The following is a 12,739-nucleotide window of genomic DNA, read 5'->3' as shown; positions in this document are numbered from 1 at the left end:
TGTGTGCTTGCATTCTTTGTTAAAGGATACTGTTACGTATATTTAATTATCTATGGTAAAAGACTTTTTGTATGACATAAACTTCATTGTTAAGGGTTTAATTGCGTATATACATGTGTATATAAAACGTTTATTTTTATCATTATTCTTTTATTTTTTTAAGTATCTTACAACTCCTTAATGAAAGGTTTTCCACGTGTCCAAGTTATGGTCTTTATTGACTAAAAGTTTTTAATTTTATTTCTGGTTAATGTATTTCTAAAAGTTTTTACATTATTTCATGATGTCTTATTTTGTATTTTAAATTTTAGATACAGGATTTTTGTTGTATTTGAATGCAGCTCTTTGTTTGAGGGTTGTGTTGTCTATGTTATGTGTAACTGTTTGTAGGAATGAGGAAAAGTTAACATACTTCTAGGCCATGTTGAGAATTTAAAATTAATTTGTTGGTTAAGATTAATTATTGACTCGAGAAAACGCCTGAAAAAGAGGACAAATAAAAAGAATGTGAAATGCAGGTATATCATTCATTCTCTGCTTCCTTGTTTTAGTGTAGGAAATTTAAAATTTTTTTCATGTAGCTTATTTCTATGCAGTTTCACATAAACACGTGGTCCAGAAAACAGTTGAGTTAATTTTGTTGGAATTATTTTTGTTCCTTTGTTGTTCTCTTGTAGATAATACCTACTCTGCCCACGAAATTACTATTGCAACTTCGTACAATGTGCACCAGTTCAATGATAGCATTATCCTTCACTGGCTAAATAGATGATATCTAGAAGCTATGGCTGTAACACTATTATATGGGAGTAACCATTCACATGGGTAACTCAAGTCATTATAAATAAATCTGATGTTAAGTAAAGAGCCTTAGAATGGCACATGTGGGTCACTCGATGGAAAGATATCTTGAGAGACTAAAACTACTGCCTGATTCACTGATCGAGTAGAAGGCAACAATCCAATGTCCTAAACAAGTTCACACTCACTGAGTTTGTGTTTTGAGATATAAATAAATATTGTTTTACACTTTACATCACGTGTCGGATTTGTTTACTTTCGTAGTTTAAATTCAGACATTTAGTCAAACTAAGATTTACTCTATAATTGCTCTGCATGAATCTCCCGTTACAAAATGGGCCTATAAAATACTCCTTGAGGAAATCAATTAATCTGAGCATACCACAATACGACGTAAGTTTAAGTGTAAGGGCACAAAGAATCCTCTTACATAACGTATTTTTCTATTATAGTAAATCGTAAAGCAAAAACTTCTTTATGATAATTGTCAATCTAAATGTTAGTAAGATACTTGTGAATACTAATTATTCTTACTACAGTAAACTTTGACTTTGTGATAACAATTGTCTTAAAAACTCGTTCAAAGATAGAATGTTCATAGAATCGTGCTGCAAATACAGAGTATACTGTATTATTTATATCGATGATAACAAATAATAATTTCTAAGGCAATTTAACAAACCATTGGCTCATAGACCTCATCATCTTCAGATGACCAGCAAAATCACTGAGGTTAAAAGTTAACCATAACAGTTAAAAGAATGACCGTGATGGTCAAAGATGATCCAGACGATTAGCAAAGTTTATCCAGATAAGCGGAAGAATCACAGTCGTGTTCAAAGCTGATCCAGCCAGTTAGATGGATCATTGTGAAACTAAATTCTGATGCAGTAGATTAGATAAATCACTATAATGAATGATGAATAGATGAATGTAATATTCAAACCAGATTCAGATAGCTAGATGAATCACCGTGATACTCAGATTTGATCGAGACAGCAAGATAAATCAATGTGATATTCAGAAAAGATCAAACTAGCTAAATGAATGACTGTCATTCTCAATTCTGATTCTGTTTACTGAATACATTTTTGTGATGCTCAAAATCTAAGACCACAAAGATCACTATTAGGTTCATAATTGACAATAATGAATAACATCTAGATGTTCATCACAATATCTGAAAATATGATAAATATAATGATTATCATGAGTTTCAAAGTTAAGCTAGATAACTAATTGATTTAATATGAAATTCCAAGGAAATTAATATAGCCATATTTAACATGTAATTTTGACTGGATTTAGAATATTCCAAATCAGAACATAGAAAATTTTAAATATTGGAAACATGGAACATATCAGGCAGGCGGTAGCACTGCCTATGTAGGGATGGCTCGGATTGTTCATCGAAATAATATTTTAAATATCTCTTCAGTACGTAATCAGAACTTTACAATATCATACAGTGTTTCCTTTTATAACAACATCTATATAATGACCGAATCACAAGTTCAAAGATGATCCAGACGATTAGCAAAGTTTATCCAGATAAGCGGAAGAATCATAGTCGTGTTCAAAGCTGATCCAGCCAGTTAGATGGATCATTGTGAAACTAAATTCTGATGCAGTAGATTAGATAAATCACTATAATAAATGATGAATAGATGAATGTAATATTCAAACCAGATTCAAACATCTATATAATGACTGAATCACAAGTTCTGGGAATGTCTGTAAATACCATAGCAAAAAGTTTGAATTTCTTGTTCTTCTTTTTTTATTACCTGATAACTCAAAAACAAAAACAATGGAGTCAGCTACATTCACTGAGGTAACATAGTTTCCAATGGAATATTCACTTTTATAAGCATTATTAATAACTAGTAGTAATTAAAAACATCATAAGTCTAGTGTAAACGATATTATCATTATCCCTTCAAGTTAGCTTTCTTACAGAAATTTGGTGTTCCTTTAGAAACCTTATGTACAGGGTGACACAGGAATTACCAACTAATAATAGATAAACAATAAATATTACAGTTGGAACATCATTGTGTTTAGAACTTGGTTATAAATACAACATTTCCTATGTTTATTTAAACACTGCAATAAAAAAAACAATAAGCGATCAAGTAAAGAAAAACTTTTCAGAAAGGAAGTAAATGTTGGATTGGCTGATATCAATTCTTTGAAAACAATGCAAACAATATATCCATACTATCTTCTTTGTACTGTTATTGAAGGATTGATATTAGCCATCCCTATATTTACTTCCTTTTTTGAAAGTTTTTTCTTAACTGGTAGAATTAAGAATTGGTATCTCGAAGAGCCAGAGAATTGGAGAACATATTCGAGATACCTGGGATTTGAAATAGTTGTTCTGTGACCTTAAAGTTAGTTCAGATCTACATATAATAAATATAGTATTTCAAAGAAAATAAATATTAAAAGAAATTAATAAATTTGAATTTTAACTTCGACATCAGCTACGTCTTGAAGATCACCTTAACGATGTTCAACTAAACTATTGGATGGTGAGACACGTGATACTTGCATGTCACAATATAATGGTTAAACTATAGATGTGTTTCCTACTTTAGTATTTTTGGACTTTCTCGATACTGGTTATTCTAAACATATGCTTTTTGTGATACTGCAAAGAAACATATCCACAATCCCAATATGGCTGCTGACTCAGGAAAGGGAATTGCAGCCTGGAACATACAGAGATGCTGAACAGGTTCTATCCCTTAGTTTAGACCTCATCGCATAGAATGTATGGATGATTGAAAGTTGTAACAGTGGTTTTCTGACTATAGTCTTTGGGACAGAGAATGGAGTTCTTTATATGGTACGCAGATTATAGTCAACTAGGTCGAAACTAGTGATTGTCACCCATGGCAAGGATGAGACTGGAGGTGCCTCTGGTGGATTAAATCCACTGATTAGATCTGTATCACCTTCAGCAGTGACAGTGAACATAAAATGTAGAAGATAGTGACCCCTGGGTCAGACGTGAACTTATCCACTTAGAAAATCATTTTATTAGAGACACAATTGACATTGGAGAACTCCAGAGTCACGCAGAGCTGAAGGCTAACCTTTATATAGCGACTCGTCGTGTTGATAACTAAAAGCAAGGACCAAATGTTTTTAAATGTCGTGTCACTGTATACTAACAAAATCCTCCAATTACCACAATTACTTGGTGAATATTACATTGTATATCTTCTTTTACTGTATACGAACCTGCTAGCACTCTCTGTAAATTCAACAGTACCTACAATTTGGATTTATATTTTTCAACAAGGTGGTTGTTGTGCACAATTTTTGTGTTAACTGCTTTTACGTGTGATGTTGTGGTTGTATTTGTGTTGATTACATGAATATAACTTTGGAGTTATTTGTAAAATCAAACATGATTTTATATATTTAGTTAGATGTATATAACTCGTATCGGGGAGTAGATCGGATTTTAAATGTCATTTGACTCCTAGGGTTAGAGAAAGTTTCAGTCAAATAAATAATGATCCATACACGGGGCTCTGCTGAGGCAAATAAGTAGCGGTGGGAAACATGTCATTTCTGGGGTGGTAGCTGGAGGAATTATTGCAGCAATAGCCTGAAGCACTGATCCCACCCCTTCCTGAAGCGTATTGGATTTTACATCCAGAGTTGCTGGATCAGCATCTATTGGGCAGGATGCGTGTATGCACCCCTGCTTGCCCATACTGCCCACTCAAGTTTGTCTTCAAATCTATGTTACTGATTGAACTGTTGGTTTACCTGTGACCTGCCATCCAGAACATTTCCAAAGTTGGCTTGTCAAAAGAGCCATAAGTCGTGTCAATTGCCTGACATACCCATTTTATCATGATGGAAGAATGCATCTCGTCGCATGATAAAATGGGTATGTCAGGCAATTGACACGACTTCATTCTTCCATCATCTCGTCGTGAATGCATTTTTCTTACAAAAATACTTCACATTATTAATATGAGTTTATTACCACTATCAACTAATGAGTTTATTTTTGATACATAATATCGTGATTACTGTTTAAAGGAGATTTTATTATGTATTATATGTATAGAGATGTTATTGTGAATCAGATTTAAAGGTACTTGTTATTGTGCTTCTGTATTGTATGGTAATGTTTCATTTTGCAAACAGATTATTATCAATGGATTTATTTTCATTAAGCACATTATGCTTATAATGGGAACTGATGTTATATGTTATAGTGTGTCTTATTTTACTGAGTAAACAAAACCAGTGATAACAGATTTCTTATGTATTTCTGTCTTTTCATATTGCCATTGACTTTCATAAGGTCTATTGTGTTATATGTAAGATATTCAATAATTATTATTAAGAAGTGAAATTATTGTTAATTTGAGTTTGATTAGTTTCATCAAAGTGTGTTTTCATTAAATACTACATTTTGTACTTAGGATTTATCTTTCTCTTTTTTATTTTGTAAAAAAAAAGTGTATTGTAGTATTTTTAATTATTATTTTGATCCCTATGAAGAGATTCCTTTTGAATTTGGATCACTGTGAATTGTAGTATTTAAAACGTGCTGCATTATATATTTTTACATAATAATTATTGCTGTTTTGTAAAGGGCTTGTTTTCTGAAAGGTTTTGATTTTTTGTATTCTATGAATTTCATTATATTTCTACTGAAGAGTGCTGATTATAATATTTTATACAACTCATTTGTGTTAAACAGTTGTATTTTGTAATATATTTTTGGTTTTAACAATTACGTCTCCCTCATGTTTCTCTCTTTTTGTTCCGAACCATAATAATTTTGCACCACTCCACGGGCCAATCATCTTGAAACTTACAGTGACCAATTAAACCATTCTCTTTTGAAGTATACTTTATTCTGAAGATCTTATTGAATAAGGTGGATGTAAGGATGTTTATTACATTCGCTTGTGAATGTTGGCCTTTTAGTTTAAATTATGTTTTTCTCCTTTTATAATGCGTCTAACATTATATTAATGAATTTCGTGTTATTGTATGAATACTGTTTTATTCCTTTATCATTTGTTTGTCTTTTAAAATTTTCGAGCAAAGCCCACTAAGGACAGCGGTAACTTTACAAACTTACAATGCTAAAATCCGAGGTTCGATTATCCGCGGTGGTTACAACAGATAGCCCAGTGTAGTTTTGCTTAACACTAAGGCTACCTCTGCACAGCCATCCTTATATTTGAACTGATAGACTAAAGGGCAGGCACCAAGCCAACAATGGGATTTGACCATCACTCTTATAGCACATCTATGGTCAAAAAGTGCGTAGCGTATTTTTGAAGCAGCATGATGCACGTCATAATATTTTAAGATTCATAGTACGGGCAAGCTAACCACTGGGCCACACCAGACCATTTTTCGTTCATTGCTAAATAGCTACGTCATACTTTGTTTGATGTTAAACGATGGTTTTGATTTTTTAAAGCGTAATGTTTTTCCAATGTTAAATAGTTTGTATTGTAATATTAAATTGTATTACGATTTTGTAACTGGTTTTTGTGAAAATGTCATGATTTCGTGCCTTCTGTACTTGTAGTGCAGCATAAATGTCAGACGCAAGAGTAAGGTACTGTGGAAGCGTGGCTTATTCACGTCTTTTTAAAAATATTATGAGTTTTTGAATTTCAAAGTTAGATATGATTGGGTCGGCCTGAAGAGAATTGGGAAGAAGGAGAAATGTAGAGATGTTTGAGAAAATGAAAATTTAATTTTTCTTTTAATTAGGAACGGTGAAAATTTTAGTTGACCTAAATTTTAAAGCGTTTTCCTACCTAAACACGTTCGATATACGTGTTGTACTGGACGTGCAATTTAAATGGCTATGATATGTCATGACCTTATTTCTTGTGCTAGTCATATACATTCAAAATATGTGTTACACTTTGGTATTTTTGGACTTTGTCACTGATGTTGCAGGAAGTCTATTTTTATCTAGTATCTGTGTGCTCTAGTAACGCTTGTGTGTTTAAGTCGAAATATTTGGACATTATTTATTCTATATCTTTGTTTATGGAATGATCAATGATGCGGGTAGCTTATGTACTCTGGGAGAATTGACTTTATTTGTTTATGTCAGGTTTTTATAGAGCCGGGTTCTTTACAGTAGGTGTCTTTGACTTGTTGGTGATAAATTTCAACAATAAACGGGAAGTACACAATCCACTTGTTTTAAAATAATATATTCAAAACAAATGAAACATATGTACAAAATGTCGTTACACTATTGGTTATCATAGTTGTATCCAGAAGTTTAATCAAATTGTTTCCTTTTCGTCAAAGTCCACAAAGGCGGTTCAGTTACTTTAAAACATCCTCTGACAAGACAAATTATTCTCCTCTATCTCTGTTATTACACAACAAGCTGTGATACTCACGATAAAACTATGTTATCATCTAATAATAATGTTAATTATACATTATCATTTTGAATTTACAACATATAAAGATGTTATGTGGAGTCTGTATCTCAGCTAGATATTTAATAAAGTTTGGGAAACTATTTATTATTTTACACGTAATTTGCCAACATTGTGAGAGAGTGTGTTGTACAATCTCAGAGATGGGAAAGCCATCGATATTTCATAATACTCTAGATACGACACAAGGACAATGAAAATGTGTCACGAAGCCACCTTCTTGGTGCCGTTAATATTTATTCGATAGTTATAGCCTGTCTACAAAAATAATTTTAGGTAATTTTTCCCATTTAAGTCTTTGACCGATTATATAAAATGACATTCTCTTCTATTTTGAGTAATGTGACTTATTGTTCATGTTTAATTCACTGTAAATGTTATTATCATTCTTCGAGGTAGATAAATTATTCACAAGTGCAACTACAAATGAGGTTACAACATTTATTAATAAGTTGGCGCTGTACATAATTTCTTTCAAAATGATGAATAGATGAAAATCAAATAAAACTTAAGAATAAATGTCTTCTTATTTAGTACATATTATAATATAATATTTTTTTACCTAATGCAGGATTTCCTATTTGTCTCAATATGGTACTTTTTATTTTGCATCTTGTATTCGTTTTTCTTTTTATACTCATTGCTATAATATTTATATATTCTGTGTCTCCCCATGGTATTGTATTGTACTGTATTTATTTTATGTCTTAATTATTAGTTATTTTTTGCTTTGTTACAATAAAAAACATTGAAAAAAAACAACATTTTTGTTGAACTGCTTTAACGTGTTATTTATACTGGACTATTTCTGAATTTAACTTGTACACTTTAATAGTCCTTAATTAGTTTTACTTTGTTCTGTTGTTGCTCCCTGTGGAGGGTGGATATATTATGAGATATATTGTTTGCTTTTTTGTCTTTGTGTCGCTATCATATGTAACTTATTTTACTGTAACCACATATATCCGTCAGGGACCAATGAAACCGTTATAGTAATATTAAATATTTTATGCGAAAAACTGATAAACAAAAAATAACACCGAGATCACTCCATGGCTAACAAGTTCAGTGCTCTACCACTGAGGTCAAAGAGTACCAGTCGTCCCCGTGTATTTTCGTTTATGAATCCTCTCACTGTAAGTATGATCACCACACTATGTAATGCCATGTACAAAGACCAAATCATAGAAGTCTATCACAGACTTACAATTATCATTTAATATTTATTATTACGACATATACATATAGTAACACACTGTGTTCTGATAAGCCTATTTGAAAATATTTGGAAATCGCCTTGAAAAGGCATCAGCAAAACCAATTTATAATAATGATAATCCGAATAATAACAGTATGGTTCCAGTTCCTTAGGAGCTTGGCACCCTAATAATATATAGTTTTAATTACTTTTTTCAGATTTTAATCTATAACCAACAACTAACATACTAACTGGGCAATATTTTGCTCCAGTGCACATTAAATATAATAAATAATTAGCGCCGAGTTAGCTGGGTCAAGGGGACATTTACGAATATTTATTTCTAGAGCATAGCCTCCACCAAAATAAATCCTGTAATACGTGCATGTAGTACATCCTGTAATGATCTAAGAACTGTTGAATCATCGCGATCCTAACAACTTTCACGAATTAGAATAATAATGTGCGTAACGTAGTCATGTGTTTCGAATGGTAGCATCGTTAATGAAAAATCACAGTGAATGGGAAGAAAACTGTCAGAAGTTTTGATATTAGAGAAATTAATTTCGACATATTCTGGTGTTTTTCAGTCTAACGTTGTCTTCTTTCAACAACATCTATTTGATCCTGGAACTTCGGAGTTGTTCCAGGAACCAGGAAGCTATTCAGCTTAAAATGACCTTGAGAGGTGTTGAAATTTAGATTAAGCAACCTTTGACAATTCTTCATTTTAAATAGTAATCCATCGTGTATAATTCTTGTTCACTTTAAATCAACTTGATGGCTAAAATCTCTCATATAAAGAAAAATGGCGTTGTGTTTCCATATTAATGTATTTTTTATTATGATATTTACAGACATTATTGTATCAACACTTTTTCTGCTTTTACCTACATAACTTTTCAATAAAGTACGCAATAAAGTATTCATTTTATACAAAATATGTGCTCTCTTTTTTATTAGTACTCAAGTGTTATTTTATCATATTCAAGTTGTATCTTTCATTGGAGCCTATAAGATTGATTAAATCCTGTGTATAATCTTGAGAATAGATATTTTGTAGGATGTGTTACGTATTAGAATTTCAAATGGTCTGAAACCGAGCTAAATGATACTTTAAATTTAGTAGTTAAACTGTACTTTGGATTTAGCAGTTAACTTAAAGGCAATATATAGTCAGTTTATGATATTTTCCAACAAGATTGATATACAGTTTACTTTTTAAACACAAATACATTTAATATACACACAACAATACAATTTACAATAACAGTTATTACAAATAGTTATTACAAACAATGATTTATAAACAAAAGTTTCATAAACTTACAAGCAATATAAAGTCTTCTTTCTAGTCTGGAATTTCCTTGATATCTTATCGAGAGTTTATGATGAGCGAGTTAATTACGAGTTGATGTAGGTATAATTTACTTAACAGGAAGCTAGCTAGCTTTGTCCTTCGTTATTTATCAGCCACACACACCGAGTTTTCCACTGTGACGTTATGTAATGTTTTTGTAAAAATACTGATGTCCCATGAGAATTCACTGAAGTTAAATGAGTTGTAATGTTCGTACTTTGTAAATGCTCCTGGTCAAATATCTGAAGTTTTCCGATTGATAAGTGTTATAATAATCACAGTTATAGCTTATGAAGTTTATAGCACACCGAGTATAGCAAACTAATAAAAGATACTCTCTTTTGGCGCGTCGCGTTGATTATATTTATAAGTGTGTGGAGGCTTTTTCGAATTTTCAGTTTTACGTAACAATACTGAGCTACATTTAAGCGTTTATGTACCTACATATATTGTTCATTCTTACTCTCGAGATTTCCCTCTAGTCTTACACTGCTAAATTAGAGACGGCTAGCGTAGATAGCCCTCGTGTAGCTTTGCGTGAAATTCAAAACAAACAAACAATTCTCTCGAGATTCTTCTACAACTTTGGAGAATAGGTGGGAGTTTCGCAATACATATTTAACACTATAAGCTATGCATGTTTCTAAATATAAATTTAATCTAAACAAACATAAATATTAAAATAAATATATAATAAGAAATTCGTCACAGATGTATTGAATTTTGTGCAGATTATTATATTTACTGAGACCTAGGCAGCATCTTGTAAGAGGTCTTGTCCAAGATTTCAATCGGGAAATTAATAGAATATGTTACATGGACAACATTCCACAAATTATTAATCTATATACTACTATCATATTCACCCTGGTTAGAACAAATAATTATTAATTAAGAGAATGGAGATCTGCGGTCACAACGCAATATTGTATTATACTATTCTGTAATGTACTATTACGACAGCGGAATTCACGTGACGCAGGTAACATGTAATGAGTATCTAGAACGTTCGTGAAGGCTCGAGTGTTTACCAGACGCCCTTTATTTCGTATATATAAGACCGGTGAGAAGTGACGACATATATAGATAATTGAATTGCAGACAGGCAGAGACAGAGACGGACAATTGAGTCAAGTGCGGTAGTAAGGAAAGTGCGTGAATCGTTCGTTGTGAATTATAGCGTGTGTTTAAGCGAAAGTAATTGTGGAAATTAAGTGTATTGCAAAGTTGAATTGAGAAAGAATAAACTAGTTTTATTTAAGAAATAACTTGTATCGCTGAAGTTTCTCGGAAAAAATTTCTACGAAAAATTAGCAAACAACCAGAGATGTAACAGTACAATACTACACTAAACTATACTTCGATATACTATGTTATACAATACTATTTGTTGTTATATTATCTATACTAATACGATGTATGTTTAACGTCAATATCAAACTAGAAACTGCTTTGCGACAAATTCCGTCAACACTTTGACAAGTCATAATTGCCAAACCAAAATATGAAACTGTTGCCTTAGCATAGGCATAGGTATAATATTTTCAGCTTTATTTCCCAATGAAAGGCTTGGACACATACCAAATTTTCATGATATTTATGAAACGAAATAGTCAGAACAGAATTCTTACTATAAGACAGGGATTCTCAACTTTTCCTCCATCATTAACCCCCTCGGCTTGATGTATTTCTCCATTTACCCCCTTACTACCATACAACAAATTAACAGCCATCATAAAGGGACAGAAAAACAAGAAGGCCAGAAAAAAAATATTATTCAGGTTTTGTACAAAAATAGCACACACACACACACACATTCTTTGCACTCTCTCTCTCACACACACACACACACATTTTACAAAATGAAATTTAATTGAATTATTATTCAATCATCAGGTACATCAATTATTTACCCCCTGCCATGTAATTTTTTACCCCAAGGGGTAAATTTACCCCTGGTTAAGAATCACTGCAAAAAGAGATGTCGAGATACATCGACATCAGATTTGTTTTTTTATTGTAAACGGAAAGCTACATAATGGGTTATATGAGCTGCACTCACTTTGGGTATAGAAACCCGGTTTTAGCGTTATCAGCCTTCAGACTTATCGCCTAGCCACTGGGGGCAATATTAACATGAAACCTGAAAAATAATGTTATTTTAAATTCAATTTACTTGAAAAGTGACAATACTGTTGCGTCATCGAGATCACTTGACTATCCTGTACTTTGACAAATGCTCTAGCATTTACTAGATATAGGGTAGCCTGGTATATAAAAGAGGGTGACAACGTGACGGTAAGGTAATGTGTGTGTAAATAGTGAGTAATTGAACTGCAGTCAGAAGTATTCTTGACGTTCGTTGATATGGCGTTTGTTATAGAGCGACTGTTCAAAATAAGTGTATCGTAAAGTTATATTCGGAAAGAATAAACCAGTTTTATTAAGTAAGGACTTGTGTCGCTAAAATTTCGTCGGAACGAATTTACGGGAAATCAATTAACAAACGGAGACGTAACAATACAATACCCATGGCGATGTATAAAGTGCTAAAATTAAATATTGTTTTAAAAACATTTTCTATATATCTTTGGTATATTGTATAATTCTATATTGCTGTAACATATATTTTTAATGTTGTAATGATAAAGGAAACTGCAGGTCGTAATGCTTAGAAAGGTTTAAGATTTGATTTACAATTTTCTTCTACCATACTCGAACTTAGGTTATAAATACAATGTTTCATAAAGCGTCATTAGGTTATTTATAGAGTGAGTTTTTCCGGAAGATAATAGTTTAATTTCGAAATATTGAATGAACCAGTCAGTGTGTCAGCTATCGCGGTTACTTAATTTGTACAAGCAAGTTGATTTATAATTATAATATTTTGGCACTTGTGTATCAAGTTAAAATCAC

The 12,739-nt window shown here is 32.0% G+C and overlaps 1 long non-coding RNA gene across 1 annotated transcript in view; it reads right to left on the bottom strand.

Annotated features, from left to right (window-relative positions):
• Nucleotides 1-2,496: 2,496 nt before the first annotated feature.
• The window catches only part of LOC111085319, a 15,892-nt gene continuing 5,649 nt past the window's right edge, over nucleotides 2,497-12,739 (bottom strand). The window contains exons 2-3 of the long non-coding RNA XR_002610165.1: nucleotides 8,704-8,710; nucleotides 2,497-2,511 (exon numbers count right to left, since the gene is read on the bottom strand). This is a non-coding gene — a long non-coding RNA (uncharacterized LOC111085319). The remainder of the gene's footprint in view (nucleotides 2,512-8,703; nucleotides 8,711-12,739) is intronic.

This window comes from Limulus polyphemus, unplaced genomic scaffold (genome assembly GCF_000517525.1).
Source record: "Limulus polyphemus unplaced genomic scaffold, Limulus_polyphemus-2.1.2 Scaffold329, whole genome shotgun sequence".
Classification (NCBI taxonomy): domain Eukaryota; kingdom Metazoa; phylum Arthropoda; class Merostomata; order Xiphosura; family Limulidae; genus Limulus; species Limulus polyphemus.
This window is presented reverse-complemented; position numbering and strand designations above follow the sequence as displayed.